The sequence below is a fragment of the Pseudophryne corroboree genome, chromosome 6 (genome assembly GCF_028390025.1).
Source record: "Pseudophryne corroboree isolate aPseCor3 chromosome 6, aPseCor3.hap2, whole genome shotgun sequence".
Taxonomy (NCBI): Eukaryota; Metazoa; Chordata; class Amphibia; order Anura; family Myobatrachidae; genus Pseudophryne; species Pseudophryne corroboree.
Window position 1 is genome coordinate 601,805,563 of NC_086449.1, and position 21,936 is coordinate 601,827,498.

Below are 21,936 nucleotides of genomic sequence, written 5' to 3' on the forward strand. Positions count from 1 at the left end.
CAGGATGCCAAGGCCTCAGTTATCCGCTTTGCAGCAGGATGACTGCTGTGATATTTCATCTTCCTCGCAAAGGACTGTTGGACAGTCAATTGCTTGGTGGAAGTAGTAAAAGTGGTCTTACGACTTCCCCTCTGGGATGACCATCGACTCCCAGCAGCAACAACAGCAGCGCCAGCAGCAGTAGGCGTTACACGCAAGGATGCATCGGAGGAATCCCAGGCAGGAGAGGACTCGTCAGAATTGCCAGTGACATGGCCTGCAGGACTGTTGGCATTCCTGGGGAAGGAGGAAATTGATACTGAGGGAGTTGGTGGGGTGGTTTGCGTGAGCTTGGTTACAAGAGGAAGGGATTTACTGGTCAGTGGACTGCTTCCGCTGTCGCCCAAAGTTTTTGAACTTGTCACTGACTTATGATGAATGCGCTGCAGGTGACGTATAAGGGAGGATGTTCCGAGGTGGTTAACGTCCTTACCCCTACTTATTACAGCTTGACAAAGGCAACACACGGCTTGACAAATGTTGTCCGCATTTCTGTTGAAATACTTCCACACCGAAGAGCTGATTTTTTTGGTATTTTCACCAGGCATGTCAATGGCCATATTCCTCCCACGGACAACAGGTGTCTCCCCGGGTGCCTGACTTAAACAAACCACCTCACCATCAGAATCCTCCTGGTCAATTTCCTCCCCAGCGCCAGCAACACTCATATCCTCCTCATCCTGGTGTACTTCAACACTGACATCTTCAATCTGACTATCAGGAACTGGACTGCGGGTGCTCCTTCCAGCACTTGCAGGGGGCGTGCAAATGGTGGAAGGCGCATGCTCTTCACGTCCAGTGTTGGGAAGGTCAGGCATCGCAACCGACACAATTGGACTCTCCTTGTGGATTTGTGATTTCGAAGAACGCACAGTTCTTTGCTGTGCTTTTGCCAGCTTAAGTCTTTTCATTTTTCTAGCAAGAGGCTGAGTGCTTCCATCCTCATGTGAAGCTGAACCACTAGCCATGAACATAGGCCAGGGCCTCAGCCGTTCCTTGCCACTCCGTGTGGTAAATGGCATATTGGCAAGTTTACGCTTCTCCTCCGACGATTTTATTTTAGATTTTTGAGTCCTTTTTTTACTGATATTTGGTGTTTTGGATTTTACATGCTCTGTACTATGACATTGGGCATCGGCCTTGGCAGACGACGTTGATGGCATTTCATCGTCTCGGCCATGACTAGTGGCAGCAGCTTTAGCACGAGGTGGAAGTCGATCTTGATCTTTCCCTATTTTTGGAACCTCAACATTTTTGTTCTCCATATTTTAATAGGCACAACTAAAAGGCACCTCAGGTAAACAATGGAGATGGATGGATACTAGTATACTTATGGATGACGAGTGACTGCCGACACAGAGGTAGCTACAGCCGTGGACTACCGTACTGCGTCTGCTAGTATAGACTGGATGATAATGATATAAAAAATATATATATATATCACTACTGCAGGACAGGTATATATTATATAATGACGGACCTGCTGGACACTGTCAGCAGACTTCTAAACTACTAGTATGAAGAAGATAGAAAAAAAAAACCCACCACAGGTAGGTATACAATTATGGACGAGCACTGCCGACACAGAGGTAGCTACAGCCGTGGACTACCGTACTGCGTCTGCTAGTATAGACTGGATGATAATGATATAAAAAATATATATATATCACTACTGCAGGACAGGTATATATTATATAATGACGGACCTGCTGGACACTGTCAGCAGACTCCTAAACTACTAGTATGAAGAAGATAGAAAAAAACAAACCCACCACAGGTAGGTATACAATTATGGACGAACACTGCCGACACAGAGGTAGCTACAGCCGTGGACTACCGTACTGCGTCTGCTAGTATAGACTGGATGATAATGATATAAAAAATATATATATATATATCACTACTGCAGGACAGGTATATATTATATAATGACGGACCTGCTGGACACTGTCAGCAGACTCCTAAACTACTAGTATGAAGAAGATAGAAAAAAAAAAAAACACCACAGGTAGGTATACAATTATGGACGAGCACTGCCGACACAGAGGTAGCTACTGCCGTGGACTACCGTACTGCGTCTGCTAGTATAGACTGGCTGATAATGATATAAAAAATATATATATATATCACTACTGCAGGACAGGTATATATTATATAATGACGGACCTGCTGGACACTGTCAGCAGACTCCTAAACTACTAGTATGAAGAAGATAGAAAAAAAAAACCACCACAGGTAGGTGGTATACAATTATGGACGAGCACTGCCGACACAGAGGTAGCTACAGCCGTGGACTACCGTACTGCGTCTGCTAGTATAGACTGGATGATAATGATATAAAAAATATATATATATCACTACTGCAGGTATATATTATAATATAATGAATGACGGACCTGCTGGACACTGTCTGTCAGCAGAATGCGTTTATAGAATAAAAAAAACAAAACACCACACGAGTGTTTAACTTTTTCAGGCAGACAATATACTGGTGGTCACTGGTCAGTCACACTGGCAGCAAAAGTGTGCACTGTTATGTACTCCTGCTATAACTGCTCCCCAGTCTCCCCCACAATTAAGCTGTGTGAGCAGTGAGCACTCAGCACAGTCAGATATACATAGATGATATTATCAATCATGCAGCACACTGAGGCTGAGCACAGATATGGTATGTGACTGTGTATCGTTTTTTTTCAGGCAGAGAACGGATTTTAAATAATAAATAAAACTGGTGGTCACTAGTATAACTATCAGCAAAACTCTGCACTCTCTGAGTACTCCAGTCCTAATGCTCCCCAAAATTACTAAAATTAAATTACTAGTAAATCAAGTGTCTCACTCTCTATCTAAACGGAGAGGACGCCAGCCACGTCCTCTCCCTATCAATCTCAATGCACGTGTGAAAATGGCGGCGACGCGCGGCTCCTTATATAGAATCCAAGTCTCGCGATAGAATATGAGCCTCGCGAGAATCCGACAGCGGGATGATGACGTTCAGACGCGCTCGGGTTAACCGAGCAAGGCGGGAAGATCTGAGTCTGCCTCGGACCCGTGTAAAAAGGCTGAAGTTCGGGGGGGTTCGGATTCCGAGGAACCGAACCCGCTCATCTCTAATAGACAGTCCACTTTGTGTGGTTAAAGTGGACATCTTACTATGAATAATATAATTGCATTTCAGATATTGATGAAACACGGGGCTAGATGCATCATGTGGAGAGTGAAAAAGTGCCAGCCAATCAGCTCTTAACTGCCATGTCACAGGCTGTGTTTGAAAAATGCCAGTTAGGAGCTGATTGGCTGGGACCTTTTCACTCTCCATTTTATCACTTTCCAAGCGATGATGCATCTGGCCCACTATGTTTTAGACATTTACTTATCAGTCTAATACTTATTTAAATCCTAGCCATAATATTATGTCCTGTATCTTGATATTCATTGAATATCATAGAAAACTTCATAGAAGTTCTTATTAGAATAAAATTTTATAACTCCTTATAGTCTTCCAGGTCTCAGCTGTCTTTCATATCCACATAGACTATTCATCTCATAACAGAATAGATTGAGGCAAAAAATAGCAGATACAATATATATATATGTCTATCGGTGGCAGCACTGGGGTCGGTGACACGTGGTGCAGCAAATAGTACTTGAAACTTGAAACCTGGGCATCTAAATGGAGAATGAGGTTCAGTATAGAAAAATGCAAAGTTACGCATTTTGGGACAAAAAAACACACTTGCATCCTACACTCTAAATGGGGAAAATATAGGGGTAACTGTGGTGGAAAAAGATTTGGGAGTGCTCATAGATAATAGGCTTAATAACAGTACACAATGTCAAAATGCAGCAAAGAAGGCAAGTAAAGTGCTTGCGTGCATTAAACAAAGCATTGAGACAAGGGACGAGGATATAATCCTGCCGCTGTACAAATCATTGGTACGTCCGCACCTGGAATCAGTAGCGGATCTTGCCACGGGCAAGCAGGACTTTTGCCCGGGGCGCCACCTTCCAGAGGTCGCCGGCGCCATCCGGAGGGCGCCGCACCATGGCAAGATCCGCTACTGTGCCCCCCGCTGTGAAGGGAACCAGACGCTACGAGTCTAGTTTCCCTTTGTGGAGGGGACCTTTGCTGTGCGGTGCGCAATGATGTCATCGCGCACCGCACAGCATTGTGGCACAGATTCTAGGGGTCATAATTGACCTCTAGTGTCTATGCTGATCCGAGGAGAGGAGCAGCGCCGGCGGAGGTCTGCAGCGGTCTGGAATCAGGAGCGGGGATAGTAAGTATACATTTTTTTTTCTCTTTCAGCTGCGCTACAGGGGGCACAAATGGGGGTGTAACTGACCACTCCCCCATATGAAGCCACGCCCCTATCGTTTCGATCGGGGCGCCACAAGGGCAAGAACCGGCCCTGCCTGGAATATTGTGTTCAGTTTTGGGCACCATATTATAAAAAAGATATCGGGGAAGTAGAAAGAGTTCAAAGGCGAGCTACTAAATTGATTAAAGGGTTAGAGACACTGGAGTACGAGGAAAGGCTTACTAGGTTAAATATGTATACATTAGAAAAGAGGCGTCTAAGAGGAGACATTATTAATATCTTTAAATATGTGAAGGGTCATTACAAGGAGTTAGCAGGTTTGTTTATTACAAGAACTCTGTATAGGACACGTGGGCACTCGCTGAGGCTAGAGAAGAGAAAATTCAGTACACAACGTAGGAAAGGGTTCTTCACGGAAAGGGCAATAAAGATTTGGAACTCCCTCTGCCGGAGAAGGTAATAATGGTAGACTCTGTAAATGCATTTAAAAACGGATTGGACAAATTTCTAACTGGAAAATGTATCCAGTGCTATAGCATTTAACTTATTGACATTAAATATATGGGAGTGATAAGAATCATAGTTGTCAATTGGTACTAAACAATTACTTCAGCAGGCGCATTATAATATGAACAGCTTAACACAATACAGGTTGAACACAATGGGCTTTTTGCCTCTTTTCAACCTCACTAACTTTGTAACTATGTAAGTATACCTCCAGAGAAAGGGGCATGTCCTCACAGAAAGGGGCATGGCCTTGCAGTAGTCTCTCTGTTGACATCACTATGGGGGCATGGCCTAGTGGTTAGCCCACCGGTTACATCACTTTAGGGGCATGCCCAGCTTTCCTGTAGATGCTGGGTTTCCCCCCGAGACTAGTGTCTGCAATGCTGGTTGCTGCAGGATAGTATCACACTGCAGCACCTGGCTCCTGTTACTTGGGAGGAGACAGCATTTTGGTGTCACCCCCTGGAAGGCCTCTGTTGCGTATACAGGTGCACCGCCGCCATGTTTCCGGTCGCATGAAATGCAGGCAACATCATCCAGCCACCCTCCAAATGGCCATGATATGCTTGTGTTTTCTGTACCACTCCCCCCCAACACAGAGTCACTGCCCGCGACTACCTGCCGCATGTAAATCACTATGCGTTCGCATCCTTCCATGCACTATGCAAGCACTGTGTCCAAATCACGTCAGTTTGCAAATTCAGCAAATTTGCATCCACCTCTGAATACCCCTCTAAGTACGCATTTGGCTTGGATACATTCAGGTGATGCTTTCCAAGATGGCAGTGTCCAGCGACCAGAGCTTGCCAGAGAAGATGGAAAGTGAACGTAGGTCCTCCTACAACATGGCCATAGTAACAACACTGCACAGGAGACAGCAAACCCCTGGAAAGCCCTATACAGTATGCAGACCAGGCCGGAGAGAGGAGTGCCAGGATATGACAATGATGATACAATACCTTCTTGCTCTGAGTCTAGTAGAAGGGCCGTCTTAACAGCAATGTAGGCCACTGGGCACAGCAATGCACTGGGCCCCCTACCTATCCTCCAGCGGTAGGGGTGGGGGGTGCCATCAGCGGGAGCTTTGATGTCCTGCGGGCGGAAGGGGGTGTTCTATCTTCCGCTCAGCATGTAGGACCTGGAGTTAATTACTCCTTTACTGCACAGATGGGGCAGGAGGGAGTACACTAAACTGTAGATGAGGCTTTAGGCTGAATGAAGGGTACCTGGTACTTGAATTCCAGGGTGGTAGGGGGTGTTTAATACGTAGGGGAGTGGTGGATAGTGGAGTGGGCTAAATATTTATCATTTTCCGGCGGGAGCTTGCTTGACTGCAGATATCTCAAGTTCCTGAAAATATATTTCTTAGCTTTGAATGGGATAAAAAAAAACTTTCTGGAGGTTCTCGGGACACTTTTCAGGAAGTAGTGGGAACTTGGGGATCAGAATTCAGGAGCCAGAGCAATTCACCAATGAAAATCTAAAACTGCATATTAGGCATGTGGAGCTGGAGCAGGGACTAGCTGCTTGAAGGCTGATATCTCTGGTTCTGGGTATAATAGAGACAAGCTGCCAGTGGCCACTAAAAGGGGAGAGTCCCAGCTTTTGGATTATACCCTCAAAAAAATCTAAGTCAGCCAGAACCCGAGCTATCTGGCTGGGAAGAGGAATTAACAGGCTTGGATGGGGACCACTGTTTTAAGTCGGATATCTCCGGTTCCCCAGGGCCGTTTAAAAAAATATGGTACCCCTGGAAAGAGGGGACCCTCATCTATCAGCTTAGGATAAAAAAATAAAAATGTAGAAACGAGATTAGCCAAAACAGAAATAAAGTGGATATTTGATTTAAAAACATTGGTACCACGTGGGCTTAATGGTGAATTCGAATTAAAGTGGTTTTTAAATAAATGAGTTATTTTTATTGCTTAATTTTAATATATTGTCTTTTTTAATTTTCATTTTTTATTTATTGAATTTGAGCCCCTTGTTTTTATCCTTGCTATATGAATGGACTTCCGCTATCATAAGAGTTGGAACGCACGTGAACTGCATACATAAGGAGATAGAACTGTGTCTGACGAACTTCCGCCATCACGGCGTTTTGATACGCTCATGAACTGCACATACAGGAAGACGGAAGTGAAACTAGACCTCCGGCGGTGGAACGCAAAATCACGTGGCCGGAATCTACGAGCAGCCGGAACACCGCTAATGAATTTTTAAACATTGTACAGCTGTTTGTCATTAAATGGGAGGATCTTGGGGTATATAAGGAGGGGTTGTTTAGTGTAGCATTAACCGCTTTTGAAAAAGGGAAACCGAAACGCGTTAAGCGGGTGTGCACCACTGTCCCGCTGTTTGCCTGAATACCATCGTTGTCCCCTAGAAGGGTGAGCTACATGTTTCCCGGGACTGTAGCCTTCCAGCTGCTTATTGCGATCTCTGCGTTCCAGTGGGATTTCTTTGGCATCTGTGGGAGCTGATATAGAGATTCTACATGCTTTTAAATATCTATGTGATGTAAGTGCAAATTTGTCGAAATAAAAACTTGTATACTTTTTAAGGACGTCTGCACTATAAGCCTCTTTTTGCTTTATGTGTGTGAGATATTGTGTTCTACCCATGTGGTAGACACATACACACTACATTTAGGTTGGAATTGTGGAGAAAGAAGATTAACCCTTCTGGAAGCCAGCATAAGAGAAAGAAATTGTGATGAGCTCATTTTTACAAGTTGCTTTGTGAGTGTACATCTGTCTTATAAAGACATATTTATTTTAAGAAAAAGGTCTCTGCACTATATGTTCTTTTCTCTTTTCTTTGTAAACCACATCCATTTTTGAAAAATTGGATGTAAGGTATACTTAGGTTCTAAGGATATGAAGATATTCCTTTACATGTAAGCCTAGTGAAGCGGCAGAGTGGAATACTACTTGTTTGTATTGAAATTGTCTTGGAAGCAGGTGAAACTTCCTTTTGTATTTTTCACTGGGCTGACTCACTTGGTTTGATTGCGCACCTTGTCTCCACCAAAGATTGGTTTTGGTATCAGCCTAGGACCCTTATACTCCTGGGGCCCTTGGGCAAGAGCCCATTGAGCCCATACGAAAAGACGGTCCTGTCTAGTAGAGGTGTCACATTTAAAACAAATAAATGCCTAAAAAAAAGAACACTGAGGCTGAACAACAAACTGTATGTTTACACATCTCAGTCAGAGGAAAGTCTAGGGGTGTCCACAGTAGCAATGTGTGAGTCTGACATTTCTGACATTGTAATTGTAGAGAAGCCTCCTTCCATCATTTCTGCACCATCTGCAAATGTGGGTATGAGCAGTATAAGTAAAGATGGTGACATAATAGAAATTTAGTATGCCCCTCTGGAAGTAGTGCAACAGGATGAGGGGAATATTTGTGTATCTGATGCTAATGTAACCCCTCTATTCACCCAGGGGTACCCTGTATCACCGCCCAGTGCCTCCACCTAAACTATTTGGGATTTTGGTATATCTCCCCGGCTAGTTTAGGACTGCCGTTTGTGATTGTGTTGGAGTAATTTCCACCCAGTACACCAATCCAATTACCCCAGTACACCCTCTACAGGAGGAGTGAATAGTGTTTTAATATGATGAATTGCTTAATAATAAAGTACCTCATATCACGGAGTTACCTTTTACACCTTCTATTTCTTCGTTGCAGGTTCTTCCTTGGATGTGGAAACAACATCACCGGTAAGTATTCTTAAGGTTATTTTATTACCAACAGGTTAAATTCTACAACAATTAGGGTTATATTGATGGTACTCACAACCTAACATATAATACATATACTGAAAAAAAATATTTCGCCTATACAATCAGTAATGCATGCAAGACATAAAAACTGTGGGTGAAACCAATTTTTTTTTACCTAGAGTGACCCGGGTACTCATACATGAATTATATATATACTCAGTTACTTGGGCCCACGGTTATAGTGTGCACACTGCAGTTCATTACGATTATGATAGAATTGTATCATTAAATATAGGTCTGTTAGACAGTATACTTTCCAAGCTGCAAATTATATTAGAAGTCTAATGGGTTCACCGCTCCTATTGTTACTCCCGTGCAATTGAAGTGGCTTTCCCTTTAAATTTGGCTGGTCCTCCTTCCTTCTGCTATTGGGCTGGCTTGAAGGGTATTTAATTGAATAATACAGACCCGCATTCAGGGAGTCCTTCAGTGGTACTCTGTGTTCCTAGTCTTTTATACTCAACTCTTTCTCTGAGTCCTCATCAGAGCTGTACTATTACTGAAGATATCTTGTTTTCTGGAGCTAGACTTTGGTTAACCAGTAATGACCCTGGTTATACGCAATAGGACCCTATGCACTATCCACTAGTGGGTTATATGCACGGACAGTATCCATAAATATTGACTGTTAAGGTATTCAGGTTCAGGCAACATCACTGAGTAGCGCAGATTCCTCCTCCTCTCACCATCTCGTTAAGTAGTAGTATAATTGTAGAAATTATAATTTCTCGAATATAGTTCAAATAGTCTGGTGTATTATGATTCTACTGTTTTGGGCACTCCTCATCTGATTTTAATGGTTTAGTAGTCTACAGATGATTACCAGCAGTCATGTGAGAACAGCAGTGAACAGCAGATTATACTCTTGGTACCTAATAGGAGTGTTAAATATGTTTGGCAATAATAGCTTCCTCCTGACAGTTTCTAGTCCTGTCACCTTTACATCATAAGCTCAGATAGGTGCTATACCTGTGTGCAGTGTGGCTGTATTAAACACTTACGTATTCATCTGTCAGCCTGAAAGGGGAATAGCCTCTCCCTCGACTCCTCCTCCCAACTCAATTATTGGCCAGGACAGCTGCCCTTCAGTCTCTATGAGGCTGTGTCCTCTATCCAGCAGCTCCGGAGGGTCGCATCGCTCTTAGTATCCCAGCCGCACCTCCCTCCTAGCTCTCTGCCTTGCCAGTACGTACCGCCACTCACTTAGGAGGCGGACTTCAGTGCGGCTTCTGATGGGTCATAGACGAGATCCATTCGCCTCTGTTCGGCTTACAGCGGATCGATCAATGCGGGTGGCAGGGAGCTTCGTGGATACACTCCCCCAAATCTTTCCATAAGTTCACCTCTCCTCTATCGTCCGGTGCTCACACCTCCGCTGCTGCTCTGTCTCTCCTCCCTGCACCACCAACTGACGACCTCACACGAGCAACTGTCTTTTTCTCTTCCCCGCGAGTCAGTCTCAGCTCACCCCCCAGGCAGTTACCCTTGTGCACGGGGAGCCTCCAGCTCAACCTCTCCGTCCCTCGCATGCCACTCTATGCCCCCGAATATGCAGGCATTGGTTACTTGTTCACATCATGAAATTCATGCAGGTACAAATAAATAAATATACAATCATTATTACAAATCATTTATGTACACATATAATATATACATATGTCACGAAAGACCACTGTGGAGCATAAATACTATTGAATACCCTCATACATACTAGGGGTTACACTAATAAGGACGTTGATGATGTGGATGTTGTTTGTAAGTCTTAAGTCAGTCACCAGTAGCAGCAGGTCTTGCCTGTGATAAAAAGACGGCCATTGTCATGTCTTGGCATAACACCAAAAAAGCCGCCTCTTGGGTGTGGAATTATTTTAACCCAAATCCTGACAACATTTGTAAAAGCATCTCTACCATTTGTAAGGTCAACGTTAGTAGAGGCAAGTACATTAACCAGTTAGGGCAGATTGGTGTGACTTTTAGCAGTAAACAGTGTGGGTGTGAGAACATAGGGTCCTATTCAGCAAGCATTACATTAGCGTTGCGATCGCATTGGGCCAATTTTTGGGCCAATGTGCACCTGCAGGGTCCGTTTTGAATGTGCGCTAGGCGGCCAATGTAATGGCATCGCATTGATGTGAACGGCTCCGCCTGATTGACAAGCAGAGGCGTTCATGGGGTGGTATTGTGGGGGCATGGTGTCGGAAACGGGGACAGGTTCGAGGCAGCCGCATGACTACATGCGGGGGGGCCTTCCCTTATTCATCTAAGTAATCGCAATCAGTGGCGCAGAGAGGGGTGTCAGGTACTTTTCACCCAGGCTTGGGCCCATTAGAGGGGTCCAGGTCCTGCTGCCCTCCTCCTTCCCTGTTGCTGATAGTCGCATGTGATGTCAGCTGGGGAGTGGCCACCGCTGCAGCAGCCTCTCTCCCAGCCCAGCACACTCTGGCGTGTGCTGGGGAGAGAGGCAGCTCAGCGACGCCCAGCATCTCCTGTGATGAAAGGATGGGGAATGATTGCACCCTCCCACCACCGCCAACTGCCCTGCGGCGCCCACCGGTACTGAGACCGGTGCCCCCTACTCCTGCGCGGTGCTCACCCACTTCGCGGCCGCACGTCAATTTTTTTTGTTAGATTTTCAATACAGCAATCTGGTCATGCTGCCTCATTGGCCACACACCCCATATTATCGGGACCCGGCAAAGCTATAAAGCTATCGGCACCCCTGATCGCAATTCAATTGTGATCGCTTTGCTGGCCAACATTAGCATGCTGGGCAGCCTTACCCTATGCTGGGCAGCCGACAGCATGCGAGTGATAGCTGTTGCAGTTTTACTTTTTTTAGCAAAACTGCAACTGATGCTGAATGAGGAACAAAGGGCCTAATTCAGTAAGTATTGCAAATTCTGCTAATTAGCAGAATTTGCAATCCTTTTGTTAGCATGCTGGGTGCCGCCCATCGCAGGGCAAGACTGCCCAGCATGCTGACCACCGCCTCCCCCCCTTCAACAAGCAGAAATTGTGATGCGATCGCAATTTCTGCTTGATAGCAGAAATTAAGGAAGTCTCCTGCCAGTGCAGCTTAGCTGCACCCGCAGGAGGCCAGCCGCCATGTTTCCGAACGTGGCAGCTGCGTGTGACGTCACGTGCCTCTGCCTGATTGCCCTTGTATGACCCCCCCCCCCCCCACACACACACACACACAGAACATGCGGGCACATGCGCAGGACAGGCTCTGCACATGCGCCCACATCTTTTTCTAATTTTTGCGGTTGGATCGCACACTGCGATCCAACCTGAATTAGCCCCATAGACCAGTGGTTCCCAAACTCTGTCTTCAAGAATCCTCAACAGTTCATGTTTTCCAGGTCACCTAGCAGGTGGCTGACCTCAGTATATTCTGTTAAGCCAATATGGTTACCTAGCTTGTTTTAGAGATCAAACAATCCACTTCATTGTGTTACTCATAAAATGTAAAAATATATCAGGTTTGGTGACAACTGCTGTAGCAGAGCACACACGTGAGATGTCACTGTACATCCTATGTTCTCCGTCTGTCCTGCCAGACCTACCCAACAGATGTCAGATCTACCAGGGCAGTGAACATAAGCCTCTGCTCCCAGCAAAGAATTTAAAAAGTGTCAATCTTAAGGAACAAATCATACAAAACAAGGATTATACTCAGTAACATACTGCCTTTCCAATAACTAATTAGCAAGCTCAGGCTCCTTCTTTGTGTTTATAAATGAGCATCTGCCTGGCATTTTTGTTAGATGTCCATGATACAGTCCTCGAAGACAAGTGGATCTAGATCACAAGCCTACATGGAAATAATGAGCTCATTCATTCATCAAGTGGCCATTGATTTTAAAATTAAATAGAAACAAGTGAAACATTTGCCTCCGGTTGATAGGAACAGCAAATGGTCTGTGGAAGAACATTTCGCTCTATATGTTTAGTTACTCCTGTCCCATGCAGTGTTGACACATACAGTACTTGAAATGATCTTTGAGGGAACTATTCTATGTAACTATTCTATGTGTCAGATATGAAGCCATAATTGTGCTCTTGTATGATGATTCATCCAAATCTACAAGTCTACACGTGAAACATTGGTTCCCAGGACACTTAAAATAAAATGTAAATAAATTAATCCTTTTTGTAGTCTTTTTACTGCACAAATAATGACATCATCATATTGGCATTCCTACCAGCATTCAATGGGCCAAAGAGGCAGATCCACATATAATGCTGACAGATGTACAGTTTTCCTGTGCTGATAGACACATGCGCATATCCTGGCAACCAGCCATACTGTATGCACCGTAAAATAAAACTTGGTTTCAGTTCTAAGGGTGTGTACACACGGTGAGATAAATCTGTAATCTTATGAAAAGTTAGTGCATATCTCATGGTGCTAGGCAGCTTGCGATACAGATTCGATCCCGATGCGCGCTCCCGTGGGGTCGGTATCGTAAGGCTAGATAGACTGTGCAGGCAAGTCAATCTTCACTATCTAGTGTACTATCTAGTATAAAGTATAGTCAAAATTGGCACTTAGTCAAAATCGTACATAGACAAATCTCAAACACAGATAGTCAAAATCTGTACAATCTGTGCTATCTGGGCTCTGGGGGAGTTCAAGGGAAATCGCATAGTCAAAATCGAACATAGCAGGGATCTCACCGTGTGTACACACCCTAAGTTCATCAACGTGTTTTGATGTTGCAAAACCACACTCAAGTGTTTTGATTCGGAACTCGGATTTCGTATTCATGAAAATGGATAAAAACAGCTAAAATTATGTCATTTTTGAAATCCAAAGCCTGAAAATTGAATTTAAAATCCAAATCGCAGGAAGATTAGAACCGGGATTCGGGTTGAATCTCCTCAGTTCAGATGTGCAAAATTCAGGTGGGTCCAGATTTCTAGAGAACCGTTCCGCACATCACTAGTTGTAATACCCAGTTATTATCAGTAACATTCACTAATGTTAACCACATACAAAGTTGCCGTTGCATTGAATGACCTAGAAAAGCTGTAACGCACGAGTATCTATCGCTAGTAAATCACATCTGGGACTTTTGGATGAAACATCTGATACAGATTTTCAGCAGTCAATTAGGACTACCGTGGGCCCTCGTGGGTGTCATGTCAAGGGGAACCATTGCATTTTTTGTGCCTAACATTCACCCACTCATAAATTTCTGTGGATTATAAGGCATAAAAAATGAAAATTCTTAAATACACTTTTCTACTGCTTTTCTGAGTTTAATTAATAGAATGCACAGCAACCCCTTAAATGTATGCACAGTTAATCCCATGCTCCAAGTATTTCGCCATAAAAGGAAACAGCCTTCCTGAAAAATAAACCAATGGAACACACAACAAATCCCTTTTCCCAAATGTTCGTTCGATTTTCTCAAGAACATTCTGTATTTGAATGCAAATCCCCATCCAGCCATGGGCTACTGTCAGAAATGCCACGCCAAGCCGCCTCGCTGCCTCCTGATGGATTACATTACCACATGCAGCTATTTTTGATAAAGTGGTCAGAATTGTTGTGCTCTAGTTACCAATGGCTTGGTACTATTGTTAGTTTTATTGATGTTGTAACAGAGTTATTTATCTGCAGAGCACAAACACCCAATACTCAAAGGGATTTATATTTATGGTAGACCGTTACAAGAAACAGACACGTGTGTCTTTATAAATGACTACAGATCACATACTGTGAGGAGAAAATGAAAATACAGGACTACTAAAAGATCCAGATCACATAATATCTAACAATAGTGCAGCTACCACAGACCAGCAGAGTATGCTAGGCTGACAGGCAGAAGCCGCAGTGCTGACAGGTAAGGTGGGGCGCTGTTAGTGGCAGATCCAGGATCGTCCATCTTGCCCAGTATCTGATACCCTCCCCATTGGTGCCATGGAGTGCAGTCCATCAGATTGGTTTTGTATTTGTTTAATCAGAGTATACAAATGAGTAACATTTGTGCTGCTGTTTATATTATATAAAACAAATGAAAGGATATTAATGCTATGAGCCTACTATAAGAAAGAAAAAATTAGTGTGGTATGACTTTTCGACAGTCGTCATGTTGACATGAGTATGTCAATGATGTCGAACACTGGACCGAACTGTCGACATACAGCATGTTAGTATGTTGACAGTGACCAAGTCGACATTCATCATGTCTACTTGGATTAACTGTCAACAAACCGTTCCTGGTGGTCTAGTGGCTTCTTACCTTCTACCAGCGGCAGCTGTGACTCCAGCGTCTCCTTCCAGTTCCCGGCAGTCACATGAGAGAGACTTCCAGCGCAGAGCTCTAATGCTGCAGCATTCCAATGAGTATTTCTCCCCCTATCCCCAACCCTAATCCCTACCCCCTGGGATACTCAATGCTGAGACAGCAGGAGTCTAAGCATAGATAGGTATGGTAGCCAGGGTCGGCGACAGGGGGGGTCAAAGGGGACACCTGTACCGGGACCCAAGGATTAGAGGGGACCCAAGAATAGGCCACTTACTGACCGGCAGGGATATGTGCCATCTTGTCCAAATGGGGCAGCAAGCTATAGGCATTGTGAGTGCAGCCTCAGAGTGAGAGGAGCCTCTCACACACAGTGACTGTGTGGCGCAAGAGTGCACCCACTCTTCTGGGTCCAGCTCTGTAGTAGGCAGTTATGGGGGATCAGTACGTAATCCCGCTGGACGGGATCCCGGCGGTCGAAATACCAACGCCGGAATCCCGATTACACAATCCCGACAGGGGTGGCGAGTGGAACGCAGCCCCTTGCGGGCACGGTGCCTCGCTACGCTCGGCACACTATTATATTCTCCCTCTATGGGTGTCGTGGACACCCACGGAGGAAGAATATGTCGGGATTGTGGCGGTCGGGATTCCGGCGTTATCCCAGTTATGGTACATGGCAGCAGCTCCATTGGCCAGGACTCCTGTGACCTGTGCCAACCTCTTCTGGTGGTGTGTGAGGGCTGCATGGTACCTGCTGTGCGGTGTTCAGGTCTGTATACTGGGGAGTGCAGCACAGGTGAGAGGATACAGGGCTTTGAGATGTGATGAGGGAGCTGGGAATGCAGCATGGAGCCATTGGGGAGAGACAGACTGTGGGGTGTGAGGGAGCAAGTAGAGAGGGAGACACAGACTGTGGTGCGTGTGGGGGAGGTAGAAGAGATATACATATTTATATATCTGTATAGATAAACAAATATATATATATATATTATTTATAAATAGTTTCTTTAATAGCACAGCATATTCCGTTGTACTTTAAATATATAAATATAATCTGGGGGGCCCCAGAGATATCACTGTACCGGGCCCCAAGATTTCTGTTCCCGGCCCTGATGGTAGCAGGAAGTATCCAGAGGACATCATAGTATCAGGTGGGGCTAGTCTAGGCTATTATGAAGATGTGGCAGAAAGCATCTTGTAGCAAGGTCAGAGCTGTATGAGGGCGTTGTTGTTGAGAAAGTTAAATGATGTCTGTTCTGATAAGCTAGAGATATATAGGTGAAATGTTAAATACTTTCATCAGCTATGAGAGTTCTGATTGACTGAGGCCCCATCCCCTTTCCAGCCGCATGTCCCTATTCCCAAGAGACGTAAATTGGGAGGTATGGAATAGTCTAATGGTACTTAACACAGATGACCTGTTGCTTTGTTCTAAACCCCCCTACTTAAAATGACTTACAAATGGTTAAAATCAAGTAGGTGCATTGGCGTTTCTATAATGTGTGCAATGTGTGCGCTGCACATGGGCCCCTGGGTCCGGGGGGGCCACACCGCACACACTGCACCCATTTAAATACTTCCTTTACCGGAGTCCAGCTGCAGGCGCAGCGATCGCAGCGGAAATCGCCGCCAAAATGGCCACCGCGCATGTGCGGTAGCCAAATTGGTCTCCGGATCATGGCGTGTGCCATGTTTCTGGAGACAATGCCGGAGTCTACAGCGCCGATCAGAGGAGGGGGTCCACCCGGAAGTGCACATGGGCCCCCTCCTCTGTAGAAACGCCCCAAGCATAAAGTGACTTGGCCATGTACTAGTTCTAAAACGTCTCTGGCAGGTAAAGAGTTTCAGAACAATTCAATATGGTGTAGACCCAGAGGTGTTATTCACAGCATTTCTCATTGATGCACCAGCTAATATTATTGTATACAATATTCCAGAGATACAGCCACCACTCGCTATTGTCTACCTTTTATAACACACTTGTGTGTTTTTACTGCTGTCTGTAGACAATTAACATCTGCTCTTTGTTGCAACCAAGCAGTGTGTTTCTAAATGGCTCCATTTGTTGCCTTATGTCACTCTTTGCCCTCCAGCTGTCTTCCCAAATTCCAGGATTTAGTTCTAGTCTGGAAACCCTGTTCTTTATACAGTGTGTACAGTTGTAGACATCTCTCAGAAAGAATAAGCATACAATTGCACCACCAAGCATATACACACCCATAAAAATAACCTGCATTATGGTCTCATAAAGCAAAGCTTAGCTTTCCGTAATATTCTGGAGATTACTGAGGATCAGTATAATATCCTTGCCTGCAGGAGGAAATATTACAGCACCTCAGCAACTAGGAAACTTACAGTTTTACTTAAGATCACTGGCAGTATTGGTTTAATCACATGTTGCTGCTTAATACTGTATGTACACTTATAAAGATATAAATAGATTTTAATTTTGTGGAAACTGTTTGATTTGTATGTACTTTCTGATGCACTTCATTTCCCTATTCTGCTGTGGGTGGATCATGAGGAAGCAGATGTTTGCTTTACATTTTGCACAGTGTAGACAGCAAATATATATATATATATATATATATATATATATACACATATATAATAGAGATGTGCGGCGGACACTTTCTGTGTTTTGGTTTTGGTTCTGATTCCATGCTCGTGTTTTGAATTTGGATAGGTTTTGCCAAAACCAGGCTTTCGTGTTTTGGTTTTGGATCTGGATGATTTTTGAAAAAAACATAAAAACAGATAAAATCACAAAATTTGGGGGTAACTTTGATCCTATGGTATTATTAACCTCAATAACAATCCTTTCCACTCACTTCCAGTCTGTTCTGAACACCTCACAATATTGTTTTTAGGCCAAAAGGTTGCACCAAGGTGGCTGTATGACTAGGCTAAGCGACACAAGTGTGCGGCACAAACACCTGGCCCATCTAGGAGTGGCACTGCAGTGTCAGACAGGATGGCAGATTTAAAAAAAATAGGCCCCAAACAGCACATGATGCAAAGAAGAAAAAGAGGTGCAATGAGGTACAGTAGCTGGATGGCTAAGCTAAGCGACACAGGTGTGCGGCACAAACACCTGGCCCATCTAGGAGTGGCACTGCTATGTCAGACAGGATGTCACTTAAAAAAAAAAGGCCCCAAACAGCACATCATGCAAAGAAGTAAAAGAGGTGCAATGAGGTAGTTGTATGACTAAACTAAGTGACACAAGTGTGTGGCACAAACACCTGGCCCATCTAGGAGTGGCACTGCAGTGTCAGACAGGATGGCACTTAAAAAAAATAGTCCCCAAACAGCACATCATGCAAGGAAGTAAAAGAGGTGCAATGAGGTAGCTGAATGACTAAGCTAAGCGACACAAGTGTGCGGCACAAACACTTGGCCTATCTAGGAGTGGCACTGCAGTGGCAGACAGGATGGCACTTAAAAAAACATAGGACCCAAACAGCACATTATGCAAAGAAGTAAAAGAGGAGCAATGAGGTAGCTAAGCTAAGCGACAAAAGTGTGCTGCACAGCCCATCTAGGGTTGGCACTGCAGTCCCACTGCACTAATGGCAGATACCGGACGCACGTCTAACACCAACATAGCTGTCAAGGCCTCAGTTATCCACTTTGCAATAGGATGACTACTGTCATATTTCGTCTTCCTCGCAAAAAAGACTGTTGGACAGTCATTTGCTTAGTTGAAGTAGTACAAATGGTCTTCCAACTTCCCCTCTGGGATGATGATTGATTCCCAACAGCAACAACAGCAGCAGCAGCTGCAGCAGCAGTAGGAGGAAGTGGTTCTTGATTTTTCCCTATTTTATCCTCCAAATTTTTGTTCTCCATCATTTTTCTGGAGTTATATAACAAAATGCAGCAAAGGAGAACGTACCGCTACACTACACAGTGCAAACCCTGTAAAAATTATTTGGATTAAATATTAATAACCCCTTTTTTTAGAGTAAATAATATACAGCACAGGACAGCACAACTGAACTTACATGGCAGCACCACTGGACTGGACTTAGACGGCAGTACCACTGGACATATACGGCAGTATCACTGGACTTATATGGCAGTACCACTGGACTGGATTTATACGCCAATACCACTGGATTTATACAGGACTACCACTAGATTTATATGACAGTATCACTGGAATTATATGGCAGTATCACTGGAAAATACAGCAGTATCACTGGACTGGACTTATATGGCAGTACCACTGGACATATAAGACAGTATCACTGGATTTATATGTCAGTATTATTGGATTTATACGGCAGTACCACTGTACATATACGGCAGTATCACTGGAATTATATGGCAGTACCACTGGATATATACAGCAGTATCAGTGGAATTATATAGCAGTACCACTGCACTTATACGACAGTATCACTGGACTGGATTTATACGGCAGTACCACTGGACTGAATTTATACGCCAGTACCACTGGATTTATACGGTAGTACCACTGGATTTATACGGCAGTACCACTGGACATATATGGCAGTATCACTGGACATATACGGCAGTACCACTGGACTGGAGTTATACGGCAGTACCACTGGAGTTATACGGCAGTACCACTGGACATATACGGCAGTATCACTGGACATATATGGCAGTATCACTGGACATATATGGCAGTACCACTGAACTGGATTTATACACCAGTAAAACTGGATTTATACGGCACTGCCACTGGATTAATACGGCAGTACCACTGGACATATACGGCAGTATCACTGGACTGGACTTATATGGCAGTAACACTGAACATATACGTCAGTACCATTGGATTTATACAGCAGTATCACTGGACTTATACGGCAGTATCACTGGACTGGACTTGTACGGCAGTACCACTGGACATATATGGCAGTATCACTGGATTTATACGCAGTATCACTGGATTTATACAGCAGTACCAATGGACATATACGGCAGTATTACTGGACATATACGGCAGTATCACTGGAATTATATGGCAGTACCACTGGACATATACAGCAGTATCAACGGAAATATATAGCAGTACCACTGGACATATATGGCAGTATCATTGGACTGGATTTATACGACAGTACCACTGGACTGGATTTATACGGCAGTACCATTGGATTTATACGGCAGTATCACTGGACTTATACAGCAGTAACACTGGACTGGACTTTTACGGCAGTACCACTGGACATATATGGCAGTATCACTGGATTTATACGCAGTATCACTGGATTTATACAGCAGTACCACTGGACATATACAGCAGTACCACTGGACATATACGGCAGTATCACTGGACATATACGGCAGTATCACTGGACTTATATGGCAGTACCACTGGACTGGATTTATACGCATGTACCACTGGATTTATACGGCACTACCACTGAATTTATACGTCATTACCACTGGACATATACAGCAGTATCACTGGAATTATATGGCAGTACCACTGGACATAAACAACAGTATCACTGCAATTATATGGCAGTACCAATGGACTTATATGGCAGTATCACTGGACTGGATTTATATGGCAGTACCACTGGACTGGATTTATACGCCAGTACTACTGGATTTATACGCCAGTTCCACTGGACATATACTGCAGTATCACTGGACATATACGGCAGTATCACTGGAATTATATGGCCGTACCACTGGACATATACAGCAGTATCACTGGCATTATATGGCAGTACCACTGGACTTATACGGCAGTATCACTGGACTTGATTTATACGGCAGTACCACTGGACTGGATTTATACGCCAGGACCACTAAATTTATTCGGCAGTACCACTGGATTTAAATGACAGTACCACTGGACATATACGGCAGTATCACTGGACATATACGGCAGTATCACTGGACTTATACGGCAGTACCACTGGACTGAATATATACGCCAGTACCACTGGATTTATACGGCACTACCACTGGATTTATACGGCAGTACCACTGGACATATACGGCAGTATCACTGGAATTATATGGCAGTACCACTGGACATATACGGCAGTATTATTGGACTGGACTTATACAGCAAAAAAAAAAAAAAAAGATTGAAGGATTCCTGCTGTACTGGCGCTTGATTGGTAGTATTTTATTTGGGTGGGTTGGCCGTCGCTTTGAAAACTGATGTTTAGTAAATCTGTGGTTTTTATACTTGTCTATGTAAAACAATCAATAGTTGTTCCGATAAAGTTGATCATTTGGTCAGTTTTCTGTCAGTTTTTACTTTAGTAAAATGGTTGGATTGCAAAACTAGAGATATGTGCTTACCCTTGTGTATTGGTTTTGGATCTGGATTCATCTTTGTTTTTGTTTTGTCGAAGTCAAAAATATTACATAGAGAGAACATACAGACTACACACATTATGAGTCGCTATGCTTGCAAATACGCGCAGCGAGCACAGCAATATATGGTAACACACGCATTTACACGGACATGCCACAGAGATAGATTTGACACATATTTCATACAGCACATAATTTATAATAATATCAAGCCATCATAATGATTTAAAAATTATATAATGGAGTAACGTCATGTATGCATATTATTGGAGCGGAGCCAGATAGACATGTCATATTTGGTATTAAAGCAACCAGATTAATGTGTAGATTCATTTGATACTTGTTATTAAGTTATAGGACATTGCAACAAGTAGTTATGATTAAATGTATGAAAGCTAAAATCACTCTTATTAGGACAATGGACATTCCAAACAGGTGATGGACAGGAAACTCAGGCCAGCCCTTTTGATGTCTTCAAGGCTGAACCTGGTTAGCATACGAACAGACCAGTGACTCATCATGAATGAGAAAGTTCCCTCCCTTAGACTAGATGTGTGCACTCCCCCAAACTAGATAACACATTGCTGATCAGACACACACAGGAGTTAGTTGCTATTGTGTCCCAGACGATGGTGGAGATGTTGCCAGACCAGTTCCTGCATTTATTTGCTGAGAGAGATATATATATTAAGAGGAGGATGCATTG

The 21,936-nt window shown here is 44.0% G+C and overlaps 1 protein-coding gene and 1 long non-coding RNA gene across 10 annotated transcripts in view; one reads left to right on the forward strand and one right to left on the reverse strand.

Moving 5' to 3' along the window:
* The window catches only part of LOC134933075 (uncharacterized), a 181,961-nt gene that overhangs the window by 82,766 nt on the left and 77,259 nt on the right, over positions 1-21,936 (reverse strand). For 3 of the 8 annotated variants that reach the window (XM_063928025.1, XM_063928026.1, XM_063928024.1), the window contains exon 1: positions 9,660-10,168. The exons of 1 other annotated variant lie outside the window; for it this stretch is intronic. The gene's annotated coding sequence lies outside the window, so the exon portion shown is untranslated. Of the gene's footprint in view, positions 1-8,516; positions 8,571-9,659; positions 10,197-21,936 lie in introns of those variants that run through there. 4 more of the 8 variants (XR_010179594.1, XR_010179595.1, XR_010179593.1 and 1 more) reach the window with 4 other exon arrangements.
* The window catches only part of LOC134933077 (uncharacterized), a 108,697-nt gene that overhangs the window by 63,216 nt on the left and 23,545 nt on the right, over positions 1-21,936 (forward strand). For both annotated transcript variants that reach the window (XR_010179597.1, XR_010179598.1), the window contains exon 2: positions 8,564-8,595. This is a non-coding gene — a long non-coding RNA (uncharacterized LOC134933077). The remainder of the gene's footprint in view (positions 1-8,563; positions 8,596-21,936) is intronic.